The following is a 26136-nucleotide window of genomic DNA, read 5'->3' on the forward strand; positions in this document are numbered from 1 at the left end:
TATCCATAGGCAATATGTGTATATGATGGTTCTTTAAGAAGCAAGGAAAAGCCAAAACTGGGCTTGAGGCATAGCTAAGTGAAAACCATTGTTACAAAGACATTTGAAGGCTGTTTCATGAAAGGCTGTGAGGACCACTTTGTAAGATCTCAGAAGCCAGAGGATACCTGAATAAAATTTATACTTGCTTAGAATGGGACCTAAGTGTCCCAGTTATATCCTGATCTCTCCCTGTGTGTGGCAAATGCGGGACACATACTGGGAGAGAAGACATGGTAAAGAATACACTATGTTAAATAAGAACTTAAAATCATTGTTGCTGTTGTTGTTGTTGTTGTTGTTGTTGTTGTGTGCCTTCAATTCTTTTCTGACTTATGGTGACCGTAAGACAAACCTGTCATAGGTTTTTCTTAACACAATTTCTTCAGAGGAAGTTTGCCATTGCCTTCCCCTGGGGCTGAGAGCATGTGATTTTCTCAAGGTGCCCAACATGACCCAGTTACTAAGGATCGTTCTACCTGGTCCTGGGTTTATCTGATGGAAGGAATTAGAAATAAACCTTTAATTTTGAATTTCCCAGAATATACCAAAACATCTGAGAACCAACATTGTGTAGTGGTTTGAGCACAGGACTAGGACTGTAGAGATCAGGGTTTGGGTCCATGCTCGGCCATGGAAACTCACTGAGTGGCCTTGAGCAAGTCACCCCAGCTCCGCTCCAGAAAACCCCATGATAGGTTGACCTTAGGGTTGCCGTAAGCTGGAAATGACTTAAAGTTACACAACAACAACAACAGTACAAAGTAAAATACCATGCATAGTGTTGCTCTACCCCAGGGGTGGGCAAAGTATGGCCCACTGGCCAAATGTGGCACTGAGGGGCATAACTGTGGCTCCCAGGGTAGCTTTTATGGCATTTTTTCTTCAAAATGTCCCAAATGACTTCAAGGGGGAGTGGAAGGTTGAATCCGACTTCTGAAATCCAAAATATATACTCTCTCTTTCTCTCGATAGATAGATAGATAGATAGATAGATAGATAGATAGATAGAGATAGATAGATAGATAGATAGATAGATAGATAGATAGATAGATAGATATTCACAGATGGTTGAGATAGTGACACCTTTCCTTTTAGATTCAGCATACACAAGCTATTGTTTAATGCACAAAATTATTAAAAATATTGTGTATAAAATTAACTTCAGGCTATGTTTCTATAAGGCATGTATGAAACATAAATGGATTTTGTGTTTAGACTTGATTCCCATCTCCAAGATATCTCATGATGTACATATATGCAAATCCAGGCACCCCAAAATCCAAAACACTTCTGATCCCAAGCATTTTGGATAAGAGAGATGCAGCCTGTACTTGAATGGTTACCTTCTCAAATGACTGTTTCTTTAGACTGGCCTTCACAATAATTGCATGTGTCAAGAAATGGCAGGAACAGGGTGTTCTCCAGTTTACATGGCAAGAAAAATAGACATATGTCCTTTACCTCCAGTGGCTGTTTGTCTTCATTTGCTCAAGCCTGCAGTTCAGCAACTGAACACCAGGAAAGCTTCACTATGATCACTATTATTTCTAGCTGCTTCAGATCCAAGGGGCAAGGAGTCTCTAGTCTCACCCTCTTTTTAAAAAAAGCATTCTGGGTTGTGTCAGGTGTAAGTGAAGCAAACTGCAATTCATGCGTCTGTTCTTAAGTGGATCCAGGCTATTAGAATTGCTGGAGGGGGAAATAGATGAAAACACAGCATGGAGCTTCTTGGTATCTTAAGTGACGATGTCAAAATCAATAGAATATTTTGGAGCACTGCCATGTCATAAAGCAAGTATGGAACATAAGCAATAGTAATGCCGCATTAGCAATGTGTTTGGAGGCACGAGAGAGACTGTAATAGACATTATGTTGGATGTTTTCCCTTGGACCAGTTGCTTTGCTTAATGGCTTCAAAACAGACCCAAGCAACAATAAACTCATGCCTTGATATTTCCGTCACACTCAATTGCCTGATAACTGCCAATAGTTTATGCCCAGTAAAAGGGGAAGGGCTATTCATGCCACTCTCCATTCCAACAGTCTTTGCAAGTCTTTGCACGGCCATTTCTGAGTGTCAACATCTCTCAGTTTGATACCATTGACCATGATGTCTTACTGGATCAGTTCTGGGGAATAGGGTTAGGAGGCATTGTCTTACAGTGATTCTGCTCCTATCTGCAAGGTCAGTTCTAGAGAGTGGCACTGTGGCCGTCTGCTCAACTCCTTGGCCATTGTTCTGTGGGGTGTCACAGGGTTCAATCTTATCTCCCTTGCTGTTCAATATCTATATAAGGCCACTGGGAGAGGTCATTAGAAGTTTTGGAGCTGGGTGTCCAGGAATTGCTGGCGACACTTAGCTCTATTTATCCTTGTCATCAAGTTGGCTGGGGCTGTGGCGGTGCCAGAGCAGTGTCTGGATGCAGTAATGGGCTGGATGAGGGTGAGTAAAATGAACATGGATCTTGATAACAAGAAGGTACTGTGGATTGCTGGTTGTCAAGTTTGGATATTATGTAGGTTTCCTGCCTTGGTGCTCCCCTTGAAGAAACAGGGGAATACTCCTAACTCCAGCATTGTCACTGGAGACCCAGATAGACTCAGTGGCTCAGAGTGCTTGGGGCCAGCTTTGACTGCTCTACCAGTGGCAGCCTTTCCTGGACAGGGATAATTTAGCCACAGTTGTCCATGCATTGGTAACTTCCTGATTAGACTACTACAATGGACTCTATGCGGGGCTGCCCTTGAAGATGACTGGGAGACTACTGCTAGTGCAAAATGCACTAGGCTGCTCACTGGGATTCAATTCATATTTCGTATAACACCTGTTTGGAAGGAACTGCGTCAGACCCAGATGGAATATAAATATCCCAGCACTGCCCTTGGTCTGGTATGGCTGACAACCATCCTTTTCCTTGGGAGAAAGCCACACTGGTGCCTTGTTCTTTGACTGATTGCCAGTTGCCTTGAACCCTGCCTGGACTCTCACTGTACTTTTGGATTATCCTTTGGATTGCTTTCCTGGATTGAATACTGTCTCGTGAATGTGTGTACTGGACTAGTACTGCTTTTCTACTGATTCCTTGGTGAGCATGGACTATCTCTCCCTCTCTCTGCGTAAAACCTTTGCAAGACACTGAGGCTTTGTGCTGGGAACATATAATTCCTTTCTTAAGACAGCTTCACTGGGCTACCCTCCCACGAGTAAAACAGGACAGAGATCAACCACCCGGTATCAGAATGGAAGGTCTTTGCAATGGAGGAAGGTTGGAGCAGATCCAGGGCCATGGCACTCCAGACTGCCCCATGCCAGCGCAGACAGACCGAAGAGTCCAATATTGCAAGCTCTTGTTCTGAGTATGGGAAAACATCCCTTGCTTAGAATTACACATCTCTCCCTTTTTTGCAAATGCAAGTGGCGTTGCTTCTGCCAAGGCATTTTCTCTCCCCTCATTAGACTTTTAACGAAGCTGGGATGGGGCTGGGTGGATCCGGATTGTTGTGACTGGTTCAGCTCTGTTGATGTGTCTCTCGTCTAATTTTCTATAATTTGTCTTAATAATGCCCTGGAGAGTTCCCAGAATAAATGCAGCATTCTTGTTCTCCCTCACAGCCAGTGCCTTGAGGGGATTAGAGGAGGTTTCCTATGGCAAAGGAAGAGGAGGATACAGCCCAACTTCTGCAAAGCACAGATCATTAGCTGGCTATTGTTGAAGAGGTGACAGCTCTTTCGTCTCTGCTGGGCTCAACTTGATATTCATATTCAAACGTTGTTAGCTTTTCTCCCCTTCCTTCCTCCTACTTCCTGGCTACTTTCCCAATTCTTTTTGGCTATATTCAGCCCAGCAATGCCTTTTCATTCCATTTTTAGTGTCACGGGGAAGGGGGGATTGAAAATAACTTTTCTGAAAAGGAGGGGAAAGCAGTTTTAACTTGGCGGATACTTTCAAGACTGAGTAAGGATTGACAGGACAGATCCAGGACACTAAGGTGCCTGAAGCAAAGGACAAGATGGACTCCATTCTACATACAGAAGCCAATCACACTAGAGAGCAAATATTATGATCAGGGAATAGGGACTTGAGAGCCAATGTGGTGTAAATGTTTGACTATTGGACTGTGACTCTGAAGACCAGGTTTCGATTTCCAGCTCAGCCATGAAACCCGCTGGGTTACCTTGGGCAAGTCACATGCTTTCAGCCTCAGGGGAAGTCAATGGCAAACCTCCTCAGAATAAATCTTGCCAAGACAACCTCATGATAGGTTTGCCTTAGGTTCACCTTAAGTCAGAAAGCGCTTGAAGGAACATAACAACAACAGGGCCTGTACTGGATGGGGTTACATTCCCTTTGAAATCTTGGGTGTACTCCTGGGTTGCATCTACGCTGGAGAATTAATGCAGTTTGACACTGCTTTAACTGTCATGATTCAATACTATGGGATTCTGAGATGCATAGTTTTGTGAGATATTGAGCCTTCTCTGTCCATAAACTCTAGTGCTACAACAAATGACACATCCCAGGATTCCATGTCAGATTGCAATTATTTTGCCATGTGCAAGTAGCCTAGGTTTCAGCATCGGCCAGGACTGCATTTACATGAATAAAACTTGTGGGTCAAGCACATGTTCTTTGAGATGTCACATCAGGTCTAATAACCTCCTGGCTGGATTGCTGTTTCACTCTCTTATGTGGCCTTTGGAAACTGTTCAGAAACTATATCAGATCCAAACTGCAATGGTCAGGCTGCTTAGTGGGGCTGCTTACAAGGAACATATAATCCCTTTCTTAAAGCAGCTTCACTGGCTATCAGTTCATTTCTGGGCAGAATTCAAAGAGCTGGTTATGAACTTTAAAGCCTTATACAGCTTGGGCCCATGCTATCTGAATGACTGTATTGCATTTGCAATCTCCACCAATTTCACAAAGTCCCCAGTTTTTTTTTTGATGGGAATTGTTTATGTCCCCCCCCCCAAAAAAAACCTCATCAAAAGCCCTTGAAATGTGCAAAAATGTCTAAAACAGGGCTGTAGTAATAGTAATTGTAACATACACAATACAGTATATCATTCATATACATACTGTTACCACAAGTTGCATGACAATGTCCCAGATTTATGTATTTTTAAAATAGAAAAGCTGTAGTCACATCACTCAGCAGGGAGGGGGGGAATGACATTTTCTTTCTTGCACATAAGAACACAATAAATAAAGATTCTCATCCTTAAAGTAAGTCAGTTCATATTCAATTGCAAGCCAAAGGAAGTTTTCTCCATTCTTCTGAATCATAATGCACAGGCCTCTACTTGTCCCTTCTAGGAACCATGCTGCAGATTTTATGCATGGGATGCAGAGAACTCCATATCGCCATTCACAGGAACAAGAGCAAAGACTCCTGAGCAGCCAAGATTTCCTTGCACAACATGTTGGAGCAAAGGGTTCATTGTCTCACAGAGGATAACCCACCATGGCACTCAAGAATGCTTTTCTCCTGAGTCCCATCTTCTGCGAACAATCTTCCTCTCTGAGAGCAGTTGAGTTCTTCTTTCATAATCTAAACTTGATTCTTCATCTCTGAAGCCTCTATTCAATGCTCCCCCCTCCTCACTTCAGCTAAAGAGGCAGACTCTTGATTTCATTTGCTGAAGAAAAGTGAGACAGAGGTTAAGCTTTCACCGAGGTAGTTAAGCTATATATCTATGCATCATGATGGAGGGCAGAATTTTGTAAGTGCATGTTGTCTTCTAAGTTCCTAGATATGTGGGTCTGAACTTCTCCCTCATCTCTGGTCCTGGGACAAAGCAAAGGAATTTCAGGGTGAGGGATGCCTCCTGAAATGCTTGTGTGCATGGTATATATGTGTGTGTATTCCTAATTTGGTAAACTTGTGTTTTAGACTTGAAATAGAAATCTCTGTGCAACAAACTGATGCTTAATGTATATGTGTGTGCGCACCTTCAGGGCTGCATCTACACTGCAGAATTAATGCAGTTTGACATCATTTGAGTCCCGATCTTATACTGCAAGTGAACCCACTTACTATCCGCTCCTGTTCCTAGCAGCATTGTTTTCCCGAAGAGCTATTTGACTTTTTTGCATTTGGTCTTCCAGACAAATGGCTTTTAAATAAAATCCCTCTGCTACCTTGTTAAACCTTCTGCCCGGGTCACATTTTAGCCGCTGTGATTTATAGACCAGCCCTTAACATTTATTAACTTCTAAATCACTTTGCCTACTCAATTGGAATCCGTCTCTTTTCAGCTGCTGAGTGTGGCGTTTTTGCACAAGTAGGCAGAAATGGGTACTGCTGAGCTGATGTGTGCCCAGCTGTGCACGCTGACCCGATGAGATAGAGACAGCCAGGTTCAGGGGACACAGCCAGACAAGTAACTGTAAGAGGGTCAAGAGAAAGAAAAGAGAAGAGAATTCCTAGGGGGAAATGGAGAGGAGAAAGCACAGGCAGAGATTAATGAGGCAAAAATTGAGGAAGGACATTAAGCTGCAGGGATCACTATGATCTTCACAACTGGCTGAAGGAGACAGCAAAGAAGCAGGTGTTTCACTTTTAAGATTTCAAGCTGGAGACTGGGGGTAAATTCATACTGTAGAGTTTGGTGTTGTTAACTGCCTTCAAGTCGACCACAACTCATGGCGACTCTGTAGATGAAACATCTCCAAGACCCCCTGTCTTCCACTACTCTGCTCAAGTCCTGCAAATTCATACCCATGGCCTTCCCAATTGAGTCCATTCATCTGGCATGTGGTCTTCCTCTCTTTCCATAGTCTTTTACCTTCCTTTGTACAGGTATGTCTTTTCCAATGAATTGTTCCTTTTCATGATGTAGCCAAAGTATGAAAGGCTCAATTGGCTTCCTGGAGAGTTTGGGCCTGATCTAGTCTAGGATCCATTTGTTTGTCCTTGGCCATCCATGTTAGTACAGTGGACCCTTGTTATACACTGGGATTTGGTTCCAAGATCCCCCGTGTATAACAAAATCCGTGTATGCTCAAGTCCCATTAAATATAATGACATAGCAAAATGATGTCCCTTATTAAAAAAAATGGAAAATCAAGGTATGATATTGGGAATTTGTACTTTTTTGAACAGTTTCAAACTGTGGATGCTTGAATCCGTGTATAAGAAATCCGTGTATAAGAAGGGCCAACTGTACTCTACTGCAGCACTACATCTCACATGAGTTGTTTTTCCTCCTTTCTGCTGTTATTCACTGTCCTACTCTCACAGTTAATTCCAATCTAACTGCCATTGCTCTTTGTCATAAAGTCTTGAGATGTGTAATCTGCATAATCTCCACTTGGAATTCTCTCATGCTGTCCTTTAAACTATGGCATTAGCACTCTCTACTAGAGAGTTCTAAGGACCTTGCCAAACTACATATTCCAAATTGTCATGGGATGGAGCCATGCTGGTTAAAGTGGTATGAAACTGATAATAATTGCTGCAGTATGGATACATTCTTACGGAATAATCTTGAAAGGAAGCTGCCAGATTGACTATGGGACATGAATTCTGTATCTTTAATAGTTAACAGATTCTGGAGCAGGAAGACCTAATTTAAGCCATTACACAACATGTGCTCTGTTACCACTCAGCCTGCCTGTTAACTGCTGTGTTTTCTCCATGGCAATCTACTAGCCAGTAAAGGGCAGTGGTGAAGTGTCCAGCTTTGTTTCTATAGTTAGATGGAGAGCACTAAAAGATGATGTCAATGCTGTGCAACCAGATACAGGAATACAGCCGGATTCTTCTCTGTCATCCTTCCAATCTTGACAGGCCAGTAAAGCAATGATGACCATGTGGCTGCACATACTGTGATTGACTAAACTGGAGAGAGCTCCGAAAGAAGGAATGTGTGTGGACAGTTCTTCCAAACTTACCTCAGTATGAGTAGACAAGCCAATGGTCGCTGTGTATAGGAGTAACCCAAAGGTAAAATGGATATTCCTGTCAGTATAGATGACAGTGGAGAGTCAAATTTAGAAAATATCTTACTATTTGGGGTGGAAACTGAGCATGCTCAGCTTGACGAAGAGAAGATTCACACTCTTTAACTATCTCAAGGGCTGCCAAAGAGAGAAGGGAGTTTATCACACGGGAGGAATTTCTCTTAATTTCAAATGAAAAGAAAGTGGGGCCAGAACGCATTCACATGAATTTGCTAGTTCAGCGAATTTATATGAATTCAAATTGCATTTGAACTGACTTCCCATTGCCTGAAAATAGCTTGCCATTGCCCGAAATTGCATGTGGCAGTCTATCACGCAATAATGTGAAACCCCATGATTGCGTTCGGACTGAACTTCCCATTGCCCAAAATTGCATGTGGCAGTCTATCAACACAATAACGTTAAACCCCATGATTGCGTTCGACTGACTTCCATTGCCCAAAATTGCGTGTGGTTAGTCTATCACACAATAACGTTAAACCTCATGGTTGCATTCGGACTGACTTCCCATTGCCCAAAAATTGCGTGTGGTAGTCTATCACACACAAAACGTTAAACCTCATGGTTGCGGATTGCCATTGGATTATACTTTCAATTTCCCTTGTCTGATAAACTCCAAGGATGGAGACTTCTTTTCTGCTGCCTGAGAGGTTAGGACCATGTCTAATGGTTTGAAGTTAACAGGAGAGTAGATTTTGACTGAAGATAAGGAACTTTTTGACAGGGAAAGCATTTCAGCAATGGAACCAATTATCCAGAGAGGTGGTGAGGTCTCTTGATCTGGATATGTTCAAAAAGAGGCTGGGCAGCCACATGCTGGGGATGCGCTAGCTGGAGATCTTGCATTGAGTAGGCAGTTGGACTTGGTGACCCATGAGGCCCATTCTGACTCTGTGATTCTGTGGAATAAGCAGTAGGGGAGGAATGCATATATGAGAAGGGAGGAAATATTGTCAGCAAGCCAAGATCCTAATCCCTGGATGTGTCTGTAGGTCAAGAGCAGGGTTATATTTACAGATGAAATCCCGAGAAGTAAACGATTGTGTCAAAACTGGTGTAAGCTTATGCAAAGATGGTTATTTTTTTTATTTTTTTTAAATCTGCTTCTGAATTCAGGCCAAAAGGTTCCTTGTGATTTAAGCTTCAGCATCTGTACAGTCTCCTTGCTGTTATGGTTAGCAAATTTCAATCCTCAAGTGTTATTTACAGATATTTATCACCCAGCAACCCACACGGTTGCAGCCGCCTTGGGTATCAGTAGGTGGCATTCGTGTGTAAGTATTAGTTTAGTTTAGGTGGGGATTTAAAATGGCTCTGACACATCCCTTCAGTTGTTGGCCAAGGATAGGATACATTGTTCAGATCCCTTTTGAGGTGGGAACATTATGTGAAATTGAAGGCAGTGTTTTGTTTTTTTCTTATTGGCACAGATGCCACACAATCCTGTGAATTACAAATCTCTGCCCCATTCACTTCAATGGAGCTAAGTGAAGCATTTCTTCCATTCAGTATCACATGGTTTCAAAACACGAAAGCTGGAATCCTACATCAGGGCTGTGCAGCATGGAGCTACAAATGCAAAGTGATGTGCTTTTTTTGTGTTCTGTAATGTTTACATTCAATGGTAGTTGTTGCCAAACTGAAAGCTCATCTGAATGCACAGCCAGATGTGCAACTAAATTTACACCCAAGTGTGAAATTGCATTCACAATGATACCCCATGCACAATTTCTTTTTCATGATCTTGAACTGAATGCTTGAACACCACTGATAAAAGTACAATCGTTTTTAATGGAAGCTAGTCACTACAGATACTTTTTAAAGGTCAGTTTTAAAAAGGTAATGAACGTAATTCCTTCCTAAAGAGAAGGAGCCACCAGTGAAGAGGCTCTGTCTCTTACTTGGTCCAAGTTTTCAGGAACTGTAACTTTGCACAGGGATGATGAAGTATCTGGTGAACTGATGTACTGACTTTTTCTTTCACTATTGCCCTACTCCAGTCATTTACTGTAAGGCAAACCCAGGGACTCCCCATCCCATGTTTTCCAGCTGCTTTCAAAGTGTCCCTGTTTCTTTCTCCTCTTATCACCTTTCCCCCTTGGTCCCCAGCTTACTTCAGTTGCTGCAGACTGAATTCAAAGTGCAAAAAGTCATTTGCACAGAAATTTGCACATGGTTTTTTGCAGCAGAAAAAAGCATTTTCTGTGCATAAAACAGCCTCTACTATCTTGAGCTGAATGCCAAGGTTCTGTAGTAGACAAAAGTGTCTGTCCAACAACTTACGCAGGGAAACTCACACGTGTGAAATACAGTGGGTATCTATATGCTGGGGTTTGGTTCCAGGACCTCTTGTGGATCCCAAAATCTGTGGATACTCAAGTCCTATTATATACAGAGGCATAATAAAATGGAGACCAGGGTTCGAGTCCCAGCTCGGCCATGAAAACCACTGGGTGACCTTTGGCAAGTCATATGCTCTCAGGAGAAAGCAACGGCAAACCTTGTCTGAACAAATCTTGCCAAGAAAACCCTGTGATACATTCGCCTTAGGATGTCATAAGTCAGAAACAGATGTCATGTCAGAAACAGTTTGAATGCACACAAAAAAAAACAACAAAGCAAAATGGTGTCCCTGATATAAAATAGTAAAATCAAGGCTTGCTTTTTTGGAATTTATGCCTTTTTGGAATATTTTCAAGCAGTGGATGGTTGAATCAATAGATAAAGAATCCCTGGATATACAGAGCCATCTTTATAGCACAGGCCCTGGAATGGGCTTGCCGCTTTACAAAAAGAGGTGTGATGGGAATGGAAGGTGGCATAGAGTGCTGTTTATGACACAGGAGAAGGCCACCGCAAGTTCCCATTGTGTTCTGGATGCGTTACCCAAGAGGTGATTTTCAGGAACCGTCTAGAAGTGTTCCTGAAAATCACCCCCTCTGGGATGCATCCAGAATGCGATGGAAACTTCTGGCGGCAGCAGCAGTGTTCTCCCATGTGCTAAGATGCATTCCATGCTGCCTCCCATTCCCATCACGTCCCCTTTTGTAACGTGGCAGGCCCATTCCAATGGCCTGTGCCATAAACCCCTATGTCTATCACCACCTCCTGTCTCTCCTTTCTTTTCTTGCTATCAAGCAAGGCTTGTTTCCACAGTGCAGAGTAAACACAGTCATTTTTCTGATTTGGGGGACATCCTGGGTGGGATAATAATTAGATGACTAACAGGCTTGGATTGCAAGGTGCCTGAGAGCAGCGGCCATTCTGGCAATTATACTTAGCTCTTGTCTTTGGATTTGCCTGAAAATGGAGACTCCCAACACTGTAGCTAAATCTGTGGTGCAATCAAGGCTAATGAACTCTCCCAGGATGTAAATGGTATTCTGAGTGCAGCCTGACTGTGCAAAATAAACCACTCCAAACGCTTCTTATGGCTTCATCCTTGGTGATCACCTTTTACTTCTACCTCTGAGTGGAAGGCAGAAGCTGCGTACACTGGCTATTAGCATTCTGGGCTGAACCATGATCATTAGGCCACTGTATCTGGATTAGAGTAGTCTGCATACTTTCAAGGTTCCAAGGGAACTTTTCATTCACTTTTGGAAGTGGAGCAACATTGGCACAATGGCTACCTTGTGGCATACCTTATTTTGATGTACCGTATATCCTTGACTATAAGTCAATCTCATGTATAAGTCGAGGGCAGGTTTTGGGGGCAAAATTTTGGATTTTGATATGACCCATGGATAAGTTGAGGGTAAAACTTAGGGGCATGGAAGATGTAAAGACAAGGCAAAGGAAAACAATACCAAAAAACCCTACAGGTACAACTATTTGTGCTGGATGGATGAGAATATAGGAGGGCCAGTGTTTCCAGGGCAGATTAAACTTTTTTCATTCACCAGGGGATAGTTACATATACATATATGTGTATATATACACGCACATATGAGTAAAAGTACAGAACTTACACTGACCCATGGATAAGTCGACTCAGTATTTTTGGGTCAATTTTTGAACCTAATTTTTTTAGACTTATAAATGAAAATATATAGTATTTTGTTTCTAATGTGGTAGCGGAAATCTGAATTTTGTTATGTAGCTGCGACAAAGAGAAACTGGGTAATCCTGATCCGTTTCAGAAGACTTGGGCAGACTGTGAATGGCGCTCTTAATTTGTTTTGCAAGAGTTCAAAACCGGGGAAAAGGGAGGGGAGGCTAAGGAATTGCCAAACACTCGTGAGAGTAAAAAAATGCTAGCAGAATAATGGTGGCTTGATTAGCCTTCTACATTTTTTAATGTTCTCTTTTATTTTTTAAAAAGAGGAAGAAATTAGAATTCTTCTTTGAAAAGTTAACAACATCCTAATTAAAGGATTTTTATTTGTGAAATGCCTTGGGGGGACTGTCTGATCAAGACTCTCTCCTGAATAATAAAACATCTAGGCAGAGGATTGGAAGCATCAGAGCACTAAGCAGAAATGGCGCATGGGAAGAAAGCCCGAATCATAGAACTGGAATTGTAGAATTGGAAAGGGATCTCAAAGGACCTCCAGTCCAGTTCCTATGCAAAGGCCATCAACGGCTGCAGCACCCCTGAAAGTGGACATCTAACCTCTGGTTAAAAATTTCAAAGAAGTATCCATTACCTTTGAGTAGAGATGGAAAGAATATTTCAAAAACGCTTAAAGTCTGAAAGCTTGAATGGAGACATCTGAAGTGTTGAACCTGTTTTAGAAATAGGATTAAGTCCTTTGAATTGGTCCTTTAAAGTTCAGGCTAGAACAGAGTGGATCCACTGGCCCACCAACATGTCTATATCTTGTCTAAGAAAACAAGGCGGCAGCCCCAGATCAGTACATGGTTCAGGACAGAGAGATCCAAACCTCCTTGTGTCAAAATGGATGCTTTCAGATGCAGTTTTTTCCTCATTATCAGTCAATCAAATCAAATCATCATTTATCATGCTAGCCAAAGACCATGAGAAAACGCTTTTCAATATAGGCCAAATATTTAAAAGAAAAGGCACAAAAGTACACAAGAGCAAAAAGATATCCTATCATTTAACATGTGGTTAAAATTATTACTGATCTAAGATAAAAACCTTTCCTGTGATTGGCAAACTTATACATTGCCATCATAAAAATCAGATTAATACTTTGAGCCACCAGCGCAATTTATGGCAATTTGATTTAACTCTCTCTCCCTAATCTGTTTTGCAGCCAAGGCAAAAAGAGCCACTTTGTGTGTTACGTAGTCACTGATATCACTCAAAAGAAATTGAACCGAATCTACAAGAGAGCTCCCACTTCCATTTGTCAGCAAGGGTGTTAGGAATTTCTCTCTAGGATTGCTATACAGAGGACACATTAGCATGTAATGGACCATGTCCTCTTCCTGATATTGTATTAGAATTCAAAGATATAGCTGTGTTAGTCTGTAGAATCAGTATGTAGAGAGATCTTGTAGCACCTTTGAGACTAACGGAAAGAAAGAAATTGGCAGCATGAGCTTTCGTAGACTAAAGTCTATTTCCTCATAGGTCTGTCCCTGGCTTCCACTCCACCAAAAGCATCTGAGGAAGTAGACTGAAGTCTATGAAAGCTAATGCTGCCAATTTCTTTCCTTCAGTTAGTCTCAAAGGTGCTACAAGATCTCTCTATGTACTTATATTATATTAGTTAGGTGGAAAAAACCAATTTATTTTCTTCCCATTTCAGATTTGGCACGTTTGCCCCCAAAATTGAACCAAACGAACATCTCAAGCAATGAGAGTTCTGGTTCTTTAAGCTCTACAGTTCCATCCTTCATTGTCCTAAAAGTTCTGACCTCCATGTGTTTCCTCCTCACACGTTTTCACATGGATATACTGCATGATGGTTTTGCAGTTAAATCACAACAGCTTCCGTGTAGCACATCTACTTGGTTTGTGAATTGCTTTCCCCAGTAATTCCAGGAGATACTAGAAGACCATGCTGGTGGATCAAGGACCCAACCTTATAGAAAGAAATGCATTTTTGTCCCACACCTTGATAGATTGGAACATAAGCAAAATGGGGGCACCAAGTTAAACACTCATATATTCTAATATAGAAGGTGCCAGATGAGTCTGCCATTGCACTTGCCCAGTTAAGGTTCAATCCAACTATCAACCCTGACCAGACGCTTACATTATCTTCCCAGTCTAGGCTTCAAAACTCGTTCCAAAGACATGCAAAGGCTCCTTCCGGAAACCTTGCTTGCAGGGAGGAAAAGACATGATGGGTGTAATTCTAGCTGTTTCGGGTTAATTTTTGAGAGGAAAGACGCTGAAGTCAAGGCACGCAATTCTAAAGGAATGCAAACGTTTTTCTAAGTTAGCCGAAGTGAAGCCATAGTGGTGTCTCCTCCTGCTTCAACTTTTGATGTACCTTTCTGGGTTGGGCATAGTCAATGGTCTTCTCACCTCTTTATATTTTGAGATGGCTTTTTTGCCTCTGTATTTCTTCTCTTTCACTGTTCTTGTAGCAACCTCCTCACATATCAAGGTCATCTAAAGTGAGAGAAATGATCAACGGGCTCCTGGTCCATCTCTGGCGTATTTTTGATTCTGTTTTTCATGTAAACAACATCCCATTCTCCATTCCCTTTATGTCTATTCTTGTCCTACATTTCAAATTCAGCTGCCTTTGCTGCTCCAGTAAGTAAATTAAATTGAATTCAGAAACATCAGCCTCTCTCCCTCTCCCTCTCTGTTTCTATCTCTCTTTTAATGCAAGGCCAATGGCTTCAAAACTGGAGTTCTAAAATTGATGCAAGCAACTTTGTATTTCTCATTCAGTGGTGCCTAGCCTGCACACACACATAGAGATGAAATAATATGGAGCTCTACCACAACACTCCAGTTTTCTAACCGCTACCTTTCCAAATTTCCCTGCCCCTCTGAAACAGGTTTAATTTCTTGATATTTCAGCAGCCATGAGCTTTTGAGCAACATCTAGAAACGTTTCTAAAGCTCCGCAAAGGGATGCTGCTATAGCACCTTTGAGACAAACTGCACAAAAGAAGTGGTAGCATAAACCTTTCGTAGACCTGGATCCAAAACACGCTGCAGAAATAATCCAGTTGAGACTGCTTTAACTGCTCTGGCTCAGTGCTAGGGAATGCTGGGAATTGTAGTTTACTGTGGCACTAGAGGTCTCTGAAGATATTGTATGGACATGAAAATGCATTTCAGGACATTTTTGAGCCGAGAACTGTGGCCTATTACAGACTGCCAAAATGAAGCTGCTTCGGATCTCTTTGGAGGTATGCGATTTAAATGATGCATGGGTCCTAAGAGTCCGGAGGTTGCGCCAAAGCCCCACTCCATTCCTAAGCACTGGAGTGCAGCTTTGGTACAGCTTCCGGATTCTTAGGATACATGCATCATTTAAACAGCATACCTCCAAAGAGACGCGAAGCAGCTTTATTTTGGCAGTCTGTAACAGGCCTATGTTACAAAATTTGTCCAGACGGAAAATTCAACAGCTAGGTATGTCCAGGTGATTCAAGACCTGTTACATAAAAAAAATGAGAGAGGCATTGCTATCGGAGATCACCAGGAGTACAATGCGTAGCTGAGAATATAGAAAACACAGAAGGCGGGAGAGGTTACTTTTTCTTTGGTAAATAGTAAGAAGCTGGTGCAATGGAGAGGATTCTTTCTGTATCACATTATGCAAGGTACTTTTGCAGTGAGGGCTCCCAGGTGGTTACATTTGTAACTAAGCAGAATTTTTTTTACAAAAACCCCATAATGAGCTATAATTTAAGACTTTTTCCACTGGGAACTTTTGCATTTTCTTTTTGTGAGGCTCCCTCATTACCAGGCTTTCTGCTCAGCTACCTTGAGAAAGTCAGGGTTAGAAGAGGGAGCTCTTGCCAGATTCTCTGTCCAATAGCCTGTCTAACCTCAACATAGCAGAATACAGTACAGTAGTTAATTTGGGTTTCATTTTAGACACAATCCTGACTTATTGATGCATCTGCACTTTGGCCCCAGGGCTCTGCTTCTGGACAAAAGTGAGGAGCTTTTGCATAATCTCAAAGAAAAGTCCCATTTAGGTTTCTGAAACCATAGGCCTGTACAGACAGGCCAAAATAAAGCTGCTTTGGGTCACTCTGGAGGTATGCTGTTTAAATGATGCATGCGTCCTAAGGGTCTGGAAGCTGCGCCAAAGCCACACTCCATTCCTTAGGACTGGAACATGGCTTTGGCACAGCTTCCGGACTCAGGGTACATGCATCATTTAAACACCATACCTACAAAATGACCCGAAGCAGCTTTATTTTAGCCTGCCTGTATGGGGCCCATGGGAATGAATTGTGGTCAACATTGCAAGGCTCTCTGCAGTGACTATGGACTATGGACTGGGTTGTCCATGATCTAAGGATGTAAATCTTTGCAGGCAAGAACTACAGTGGTCCCTTGGCTTATGCGGGGGATCCGTTCTGGACCCCTCCCCCCACATAAGCCAAATACCACATATGCTCGAGCCCCATTCACTTGAATGGGACTCGTGCACACAGTGGCAGTACGGGGGCATGGCAGCACGGCAACGCACCCCATTCATTAGAATGGGACGGGCCGCCCCTTGTGCTCCCGCATGGCTCCATACGGAGTTGAGCATATGCTCAAATCCACTTATAATGTTGGTGCACTGTAATTATATTGCCATTCTTCTTTTGCCATGAAAAAGCCATTGAAAACTATATTATTTTAAGACTATTTGGAGTTTGGGATATACAGTCAGCCCGTGCCATACGTGGGCTTCCCTTACACAGCTTTCAGCTTATGCTGAAGCTGCGCTACAATTAAATGAATGACGCACATGCCTGTGGCATGCACACTGTGTCACACTGCATGCACGCACCCCATTGTTTTCAATGGGGCACAAGCATACACACATTTTTCTGTTACGCGGGGGTGGGGGTCCGGAATTGATCCCCTGCATAAGGAAAGGGCTGACTGTATTCTCTGCAAGTAAAACAAAACAACACAAACCTCACCAGGAGGATCTTGTCCAGTTCTGGCTAACACAGTTCAAAAAGGATGTTGACAAGCTGGAGTGTGACTTGAGGAGCCTGACCAAAATGGTGAAAGGCCTGGAAACCATAAAGCCCTATATGGAGAGACTTGAGGAGCTGTATGTTTAGCCTGGAGAAAAGAACATGACGGCCATATTTAAATATGTGTAAACATGTCATAATGAGGATGGAACAAACTTGTTTTCTGCTGCTCAAGAGACTAGGATATGGAGCTGGTCGTTTTTGAGGTCCTCAAGGTAGGGATGGAAGAAATACCCAAAATTATTCATTTCTGGGTCCAAAAATTGGGTTCTCATCAACCTGTAAACCTTACTGGGAAGAATAAGAGAACAGTAAGCATTCTGCATTATTTTCTACTGGTGTTCAGCATCATGATGTGTTGCATAGACATTATTCTGTGAAATCTGGTAGCACCTTTGAGACTAACTGAAAGAGAGAAGTCGGCAGCATGAGCTTTCATAGACTTTAGTCTACTTCCTCAGATGCATATGTATCTTGGGCATGATTTTTTAAAAGGACGGAAATTCCCAGTTCTATTTCATGAGGAAGCTGATATCCATATGGTTCTTGCCCAGTTTTAAAATTGACTAGAATGTGCAATAGGCAAACAGCCACTGACATTTTTTCAAGCTAGCTAGTTTCCATCCAATAATGAATCCCCCGTTTGGGAAATCTAGATTGACGGAAAGCCAATTGACAATCAAACTTTATCAAGCCTCTGAAATTCAAATCTGATGGGAACCGGAACCTCAAGGACCATCAATTTTATTTATAAGAAACAGTTTAACTAACAAACCACTGCTTGCTAAACTCTATATTAATTTAAGATAATGAGGTCCTGTTATAATCCATGATGAATGGATAAAGCTCAGGCAATCTCAACAGGAAAAAAAGAAACACCCAGAGCTGGGTATCATCATAATTTATTTACAGTGATAGTAATTCATAATCCACATGAACAACAAGGGAGAGGTAACATGGATAATTCTTTGCTAAAAAGTCTCATCGATAGGCAAGGTCCATACATCTCAATTCCGGCTGGATTTCCCTTTAGAACAAGAAAGGGATGTTTCTTAGGAATAATGAAATCCATTAATATACTACCCCAGCCTTTGTGGGAAAAGTAGTTATTTTTCAACAAGCATGCACATATATATATGCGCATGCAGTAAATATAGGTGTTGTAATTCACTTTCAAGAGAGTGAATAAGAGAAGCCACAGGGGTCATTAGCAATCCAGAGATTAAGAATTAGTTTTTAGCAAAGAAAAGTAAAACAGAGGGACTCACAGAAGAATAGTCAAAGTCCAAGTTGGAAAAAAATGGGCCTGAACAGACAAGCCAAAATAAAGCTGCTTCGGGTCACTTTGGAGGTATTCTGTTTAAATGATAGATGTGTCCTGAGGCCAGAAGCCGTGCCAAAGCCATGCTCCAGCCTTAAGGACTGGAGCACAGCTTTGGTTCAGCTTCTGGCCTCTTAAAATGTGTGTGCCAGCATACCAGCATCTGAAAGGTGTTTGCTGCCTGTCTTATATAGAGTGGCTGAATGTTAAGTCAGAACAGCTGGGGCAACTCCAACTGAGCTGCAGCCTCTTCCCAAACAGCCTCATTCTGTTGATATCTCAGAGAGAGGTAAGATATAGAACCAAAATGATGGAGAAGCATACAGACTCCACACACTAGGTATGTGGGTTGGGGTAAAGCTTCTGAGATCTTCTCTTTCTGCTCCTTCTGAGCAGAATGGGGCCTCTAGAGAGCATCTGTCCTAGCTAATGAACTTGCTGCCACTACCCGTTGATGTCAGTCCTCCCTCTTTAGCATCTCAATGGGACTTTGCTGGGATTCCACTGGGATTTCCCATCTCTAATGCTGCAAAAATAATTCCTTCCCTCCTTCAGCCCTGGAAAAGGGCCAATTCCAAACCAAGGCATGTGAAACAGGAATGTGAGAGAGATACTTTGAAAGAAAAACGTTTTATTCTAAGTAAGGCATCTTCATAGTAAAATGATATCTCTGTGTGGAGGACATCTTCCTTCAGGAACAGCCTTGTAAATTACAGTTACAGACAGATTAGATCATTTCAGCCAAATCAGAAAAACTGACAAAAACCCTAATGTGACTAGTTAATACATTCTCCTAATGCTAATGTTTTTTAACTTTTTAAAATTGTTTTTAAAAGGTGTTTTAAATGTGTTTGTATTGTTATTAACATGTACAGTGTGCCCGCATCATATACGGTTTTCAGCTTATGCTTAAAGCCGGACATCGGAACCAGCAATGCCATGCATGTCCGTGGTGTATGTGCCATGAGCATGAGCTCCATTGTTTTCAATGGGGCTTGAGTATACGCGGTATTTGATTTACGCAGGAGGTTTAGAACGGATCCTCCACGTAAGGCAATGGTGCACTGTACTGTTTTAATTTTTTTGTTAACTGCTTTGAGTCCTTATATTGGGAGAAAAGTGGGATATATATATATATATATATATATATATATATATATATATATATATATCCAGTCAAATGAGATTTGTAGTCCTTGATGTTGATGGAGAAGCTGGGCATTGGTACATCTCCCTTAATATTATCGTCCGCTGACTGGCAGCAACTCTGTCCCACATTTCAAATGTGAGCTTTCATAGCTCTTTCCCCATTTTCCCATGTAGCTTTATTCTTAAATGTTCTGGAGAGAGTTCTTTTCCTTTAATTGTGGTGAAGAAGAGGGAATTTCAGCAGGTGTTGCTTGTCACACAACTAGATAAGAAGCAATATCTGAAATTCTCTCTTCTACCCAGCCATTGAGAGGACAGGAACCATTTCCAGTTTTCACTTCACTCTTGCACAGGGCTTTATATTTAAGCCAAGGACTGTTCGTGACCCTAGGGCAGAGGCAGGGCATTACAAAGGCCAGAAAAGACCTCACAGCCATTCTTTTCAACCCACCAGTGAAGCTGCCATCTTACCAAAGCCTTTTTGCCACTGACAAACCACATGGCTGAAAACTCAAGATGATGGGGCTAAAAATTTGCACCTCCCAAATCTTCTTCAGGCTGCCTCTTTCAGAAAGGTAGGACATATTTTGTTCCTGATGGTGACAGTCTCTATGGTAATGGAAGGACTTTCTGACACCTTCCAGAACCATGGATTTTGGTGTTCTTGTGTTCTTTCAAGTCGATGCCAGCTTATGACAGTCCTAAGGTGGCACAGTGGTTAAATGCTGGTATTGCAGCTACAAGGTTGTGAGTTTGATCCCAGGGGCTCCAAGGTCCACTCAGCCTTGCGTCTTTCCGTAGGTCGGTAAATGAGTACCCAGCTTGTTGGGGGCAATTAGCTTACAGATTGTAAATGGCTTAGGGAGTGCTGAGTTCACTGGTGAGTGATACGAAAATGTACATGCTATTGTTGTTGCTACTACTAAATTGAACATTTCCTGGGGTTTTCTGGAGCTTTGTTGTTAGTTGCCCTTGATTTGTCCCTGCCTTGTAGCAACCATGTAGATGAGACATCTCCAAGACCCCCCTATCATCCACCACTCTGCTTAGGTCTTGTAAATTCAGGTCTATGACCTCTCTAATTGAATCTACCCATCTAATAAATAATAATAATAAAAGTTTATTTTTATCCTGCTTTTACAACTTTTGATCAAAGCGGCGTACAGATTTAGATAAAAAATACATCAAGATAAAACAATTAAAACAGCATTTAAAAACTATCACAATAACAACAATAGGGTCAGCTGAGTGGGGGGAATCCATAACATTGCAAGGTCATCGACAGAGGGGGAAAAACATCTCATTGGGAGAAGAAAAAGGTCTTAAGATTCTTCTTAAAGAGATCTAAAGATGTGGTGGAGCGGAGCTCATCCGGGAGATTATTCTACATTCTTGGGGCCGAGATAGAGAAGGCCCGTTCCGAGGTCCTCGCATAACGTGCAGTTGGGACCTCCAGCAAGTTCTTCCCTGCCGACCTGAGTGTGCGGGGCGGATTATATGGGGATAGGCAGTCCTCCAAGTACCCTGGGCCCAAGCCATTTAGGGCTTTATAGGTCATTACCAGCACCTTATATTGCGCCCGGAAGCAAATTGGCAGCCAATGGAGATCTTTCAAGATAGGTGTTATGTGGTCTGACCTGGAACACCCAGCGACCAGGCATTATTAATGGATTTCATTATTCCTAAGAAACATCCCTTTCTTCTTCTAAAGGGAAATTCAGCTGGCATTCAGTCTTTCTTTCTTTCTACTGCCCTCCACCTTTCCTAGCATTCTGGGGTTGATTCTATCGGAGAGGGTTATAGCAATTCAGTTAGAATATCATCTGTTCCTGGTGGTTTATTCTTCCCAGTTTTGCTTGTTGCAGTTTCCACCTCACTTTCTAGAACCTGCGGGTCATCTTTGTATATTTGCTCATTCCATGTGTCATTTATTTTTTAGCGTGGGGCCAAGAGTGTGTAATTCACTAAGGGTTGTTCCCACTACGGTTTAAACTGGATCTTGATCCAGTTTAAACCACCATGGTTCCCACTTAATTCAAATCCCTGAAGCGATTAGGAAAGGGGGGACATGGTTTTTACCCATTTATACCCATTTAACATACGTCAAAAAGACGCTGGTAAAATGGGGTGTTTTTTGGGCTGAATCGATTTATTTGGAAATAAATTGATTCAGTCCAAGTGGGAACCAGGCGGAATCTAATCAAATTCAAATCCACCCTGGTTCCCACTGGCAGCGGCTTTCCTGGCCATACCTCCATGCTCCATCCTCAGTCCTCCATCCTCCCAGCCTGCCTTTCTCCTCCCACCTTGGTGTGCCTCTCTCCTTCCGCCCCGGCCTCTTTTCTGCCCCTGGTATAGCCATGAGGATGGAGGGAGTCAGTGGCGGGGAAGCTGCGGCTGTCGCTTCCTGCACCGATTCACAAAACCGACACAGTGGGAAGCATGTTGTTTGCTGAACTGGTTTCAGGAATGGGTGCAGGAAGTGAATCAAGAGGTAAGTGAGATTGAGTTTCCATGGCTGAGCAGGGAATCAAACTCTTTTCTCCAGAGTTGTAGTCTAACGCTTAGACCCTTTCACGCCATGCTGGCTGTCTACTATACCACCAATTTTCATCAGTAAGTCTTGGTGTCAGCCTCCCTAATTCAAGTGGTGGATTTCTAAGGGTCCAGTGCAGTCCTACAACCCCTAGAAGCTGTATGGCCATCTGTGGGGTAGATACAAATTTCTGCACTCATATGTGAAAGGGAAAAAAAGAAACAATAACAGAACATCATGTACCATTTTTCCCTGACTGTGCCGCTAGCTTTCATTTTGAAGTTTACTTGGTTGGAGGAGGAAGTCCATTTTCCCTGAAGGAAACTGAAGAACCACCAGAACAATGGTGAACTCTGGGGGCATTTTCATTCCCGAAAGCCATGCACAGTGATGAAAAATTACTAGCCCTGCCTCCCTGCTAGTGACTGAGCGAGCCAGGGTGCCTTCCATTCAGATTTATGCTTCTAATAATGCCATTAATCCTCTTCTGCAATAATATTAAATCTTCCTATTTATGGCTAAGATCGTTCATAAAGCCTCAAAGCAATTTACAGGCCCAGTTTGTGTTTATACAGCGGATGATGATCTGAAACCTACCACCTGTTGTGGCTTCTCATGGGTGAGCCCAGCTTGGCTTGATTTGCTGTAAGGCTCAGCAAATAAAAAAAACAAAACATTTTTTCTCCTCAAAGAGGAAAATAACGATTCCCACCTCCCATCTCCAAAGCTAAGGATTCAGTTTTGGACTCTCTTGCATAATATTTTTTCACGAATCTGAAAACTCAAATGCTTACCCTCCCTTGACAGTAATCCCAAGTGTTTCTCTGGTCCCTGTGCCAAAGATCCTCTAAGAGGCTCCATCTCCTTTTCTTTCCTTAACAGGAGAGACTGGTAGCTTTCATAACAGCAGGGTGAACTTTAGAGGAGGTATCCAAGGGGTTGAACCTATTTTGAGGGCAACTGACCCTGAGCTTAAGGCCCAATGCCTGCCAGGTTAGGGCAAATACTCCTGATATAAGGAAAGGAGTGAAGCAACACTTCCATTCCTCTCCTCCAGCCATACTATGAAATGTGGAGGATGGGAGATGCTGATGGTTGACCTTCCATATTTTGATCATGAACCCCATAGTCCTACAGCTTAGGTCTCTGCCCTGCCCAATCTCTGAAAAGAGCTTCCAGGAGCATGCCAGCCACCTGAATCTCTATCACTTGCACATCCCTGCCAAATAGTAACCATATCTGTAATGGGCAGAGTATTCTAGGAAGGAACACAGCCTGCAATATCCTGGCCCTGGAACTGCCCTAATATTCTCCTATTCATTGCCCTCTGTTCTGATACCAGATGGCAGTTCGCATGCTGTGCCACCCAACATGTTCTCTGCTGCTGTGCATTGTTTTGCTTTGAGGAAAGAACAAGGCACCCAGAGACATGGCTGGGATCCTTGTTCTGACCTCAGAGTGAGTGACCCATGCTGCCAGCAGATGCACTGGGAGGTACAGCAGGACACATTTTAAATAGTAGTTGGGAACTGGAACAGAGGGCTCTAGACCTTTCAAGAAGATCTGGAGCAAAGTGGGAGGTATTCTCATGCCTCTTAAGAAGGGTATACTCTGTTTCTGGTGCTGAATGCACTGAACATTGTTCAGTCTGTTTGCACCAGAGCCATATATTGTCTGGTCTCTCTGCTAAGAGGACAGAGGGATGTGGTTTTATTTGGCCCTTACAGACAGGGCCCAATTCACCTATTTAAAATCAGAGCAACACCCTATGCAACTTTAAGGCAGTGTATGCAAATGAGCCAAAATTCCTACTTCACCTCCAAGGATGAGCAGCTCACCTTGCATAGAATCTGTGGAGGTGGGAGGGAAACTGATGCAAAGAAAGAGGACTACGCTTAAACAGCATTGGCTCTTTTTTGTATGTGGTGCATGCCAGCACATAAAGCCCTCTGTATGTCTTTCCTTTCCTACCCTCACTGAAAATGGCACTCCCAATCTAGAGTTCAGTAGAGCCAGGGAAGAGAAATCTAGCAGGCCTTTGCCCTGCAGGGCAAAAGATATTTTTGTCTGATGTTTGTTCCATCACATTTTGTTTGTTATCAAGATAAGAGTGCAATATTTCTCTTGTCAAGCCTGCCTGGGTATGGGGTAGAAGAACAGGGTAGGGCTTCTTATTTAAGTGAAACCAATCCATAATTTGTCCCTTGTGAATGGGATGTGGCAAAATCTGGGAAAGATCACAGCTTTCCTTTCAACCCTGCAATTACACTGGGGGTATTTGCTAGTAAAGATGAAGGCAGGGCTCCTAGTTTGGTTAGAAGCCACACATCTCTTGTAACTCCCAGATCCAGCCGCTGGCTTTTAAAAAACAGAATCAATATTGTGCTGTATCAATGCACTGTTTCTCATCCTCCTCTCCAATGAAAAAGGAGAAGATTGTTTTCTGCCTTCTGTGTACCAGCCTTTTCAATATTTAGACTGCTCCTCTGAGCTTATTAAATGGATTTGTCTGTAAAGTTTGGGAGTATCCAGTTTCCCTATCCTTTCTTGATAAATTGTACATTAGTGGCACTTAGAATGGATTAAACTGCTCAGATATTCACTCTCCTCCCTGCCCCTATGCTCAGGTTTTCAAAATGCAGTTGTGCATAATATACAGTCAGCCATCTGTATCCAGGGATTCAAGTATCCACTGCTTGAAAATATTGAAACATATATAAATTCCAAAAACCAAACCTAGATTTTGCCATTTTATATCAGAGACACCATTTTACTCCGCCATTGAGCATCTATGGATTTTGGTATCTACGACGGGTCCTGGAACCAAACCTCCGCAGATACCAAAGGATTACTGTATTATGCATTGCCCATTATGTGTTGCACAATGGCATCTTGTCATTCACATGTGCTGTTACATGTTGCTTTGCTGCTTGTTGTGTAGTGTCCATGTAGCGCATCTCTGCATGCAAATATTGACACTACAGTGTACAGAAGAAATATTGGGTTGCATCTTTTCTCAATTGAAAATATATTTATTAGGTTCATTTCCCAATCTGACGATATCAGTTTTCCATCTCCCAAGTATAACAGCATGATAAAGCCCATCTTCCTCTTAAGAATCTATCATGTGATGGTTTTTAGGGAGGAGGGGAATGTGCAAATCCATGTGTACATCTGAAAAATGCATACAACTCTCTCTTTGTATATTTGTTGTTGTGTGCCTTCAAGTCAATTCAAAGTTATGGTGACTCTAAAGTGACCCTATCACAGGATTTTCTGGGGCTGAGAGTGTGTGACTTGCTCAAGGTTATTCAGTGGATCTCCATTCCTGAACAGGAAATCAAAACCTAGTCTCCAGGGCTGTAGTCTAATGTTCAAACCACTACACCGTGCTCTCTCTCTCTGTGTATGTATTTGCACAGATTTGCTGGGTCACTGGGGAAAAAGCACACACTGAAAATGCATACATTACATAAAGTGTGTACCGCCATTTCTGTGTGGGGGAACTTGTAACATGAGACAGAATTGGGGTGGAATGGGAACTGCTGATGAGTTTCTGAGATATAGAGTGAAAATGAAACAGGACAGATTTCCACATCACTAACTAGGCTGTCCTCAAGTATCCGTCCAGCAGTATGGTTTCCCACTTGTGGTCACAACAGAACAGGGTCTCCATTTATGATGCTGCTGGAACCTTATAAAATTGATGTGGTTGATGTTATGGGTTGACTTCAGTGCACCTTGGCTCTCTTGCAATGTTGGCTGTTCATCAGGTCAACCTAGCTGCTCCCTGGTTTTTACCTTGATTGGCAAAACCTTTATCTAGGCAACATCATGGGAACAGGATTGACAAAACTAAACTTCATGCTGTTTCTCTCTTTTGTAACTAACCTTGCTTGCCCTGTCACTGCTTCTCCCATGGTAACATGTGGGGGTGATTTGCCTTCATCTTGGCACCATTTCAAGGATGTAGCATTTAGTTGATGCAGAGAGACAAATTCTCCCCTGACATCCCTCTTTCTGGCCCAAAA

At 42.5% G+C, this 26136-nt stretch overlaps 1 protein-coding gene across 2 annotated transcripts in view; it reads left to right on the forward strand.

Annotated features, from left to right (window-relative positions):
* The window catches only part of LINGO1 (leucine rich repeat and Ig domain containing 1), a 504164-nt gene that overhangs the window by 33086 nt on the left and 444942 nt on the right, over positions 1-26136 (forward strand). The gene's annotated exons all lie outside the window — the stretch shown is intronic.

Source organism: Sceloporus undulatus, chromosome 6 (genome assembly GCF_019175285.1).
Source record: "Sceloporus undulatus isolate JIND9_A2432 ecotype Alabama chromosome 6, SceUnd_v1.1, whole genome shotgun sequence".
Classification (NCBI taxonomy): domain Eukaryota; kingdom Metazoa; phylum Chordata; class Lepidosauria; order Squamata; family Phrynosomatidae; genus Sceloporus; species Sceloporus undulatus.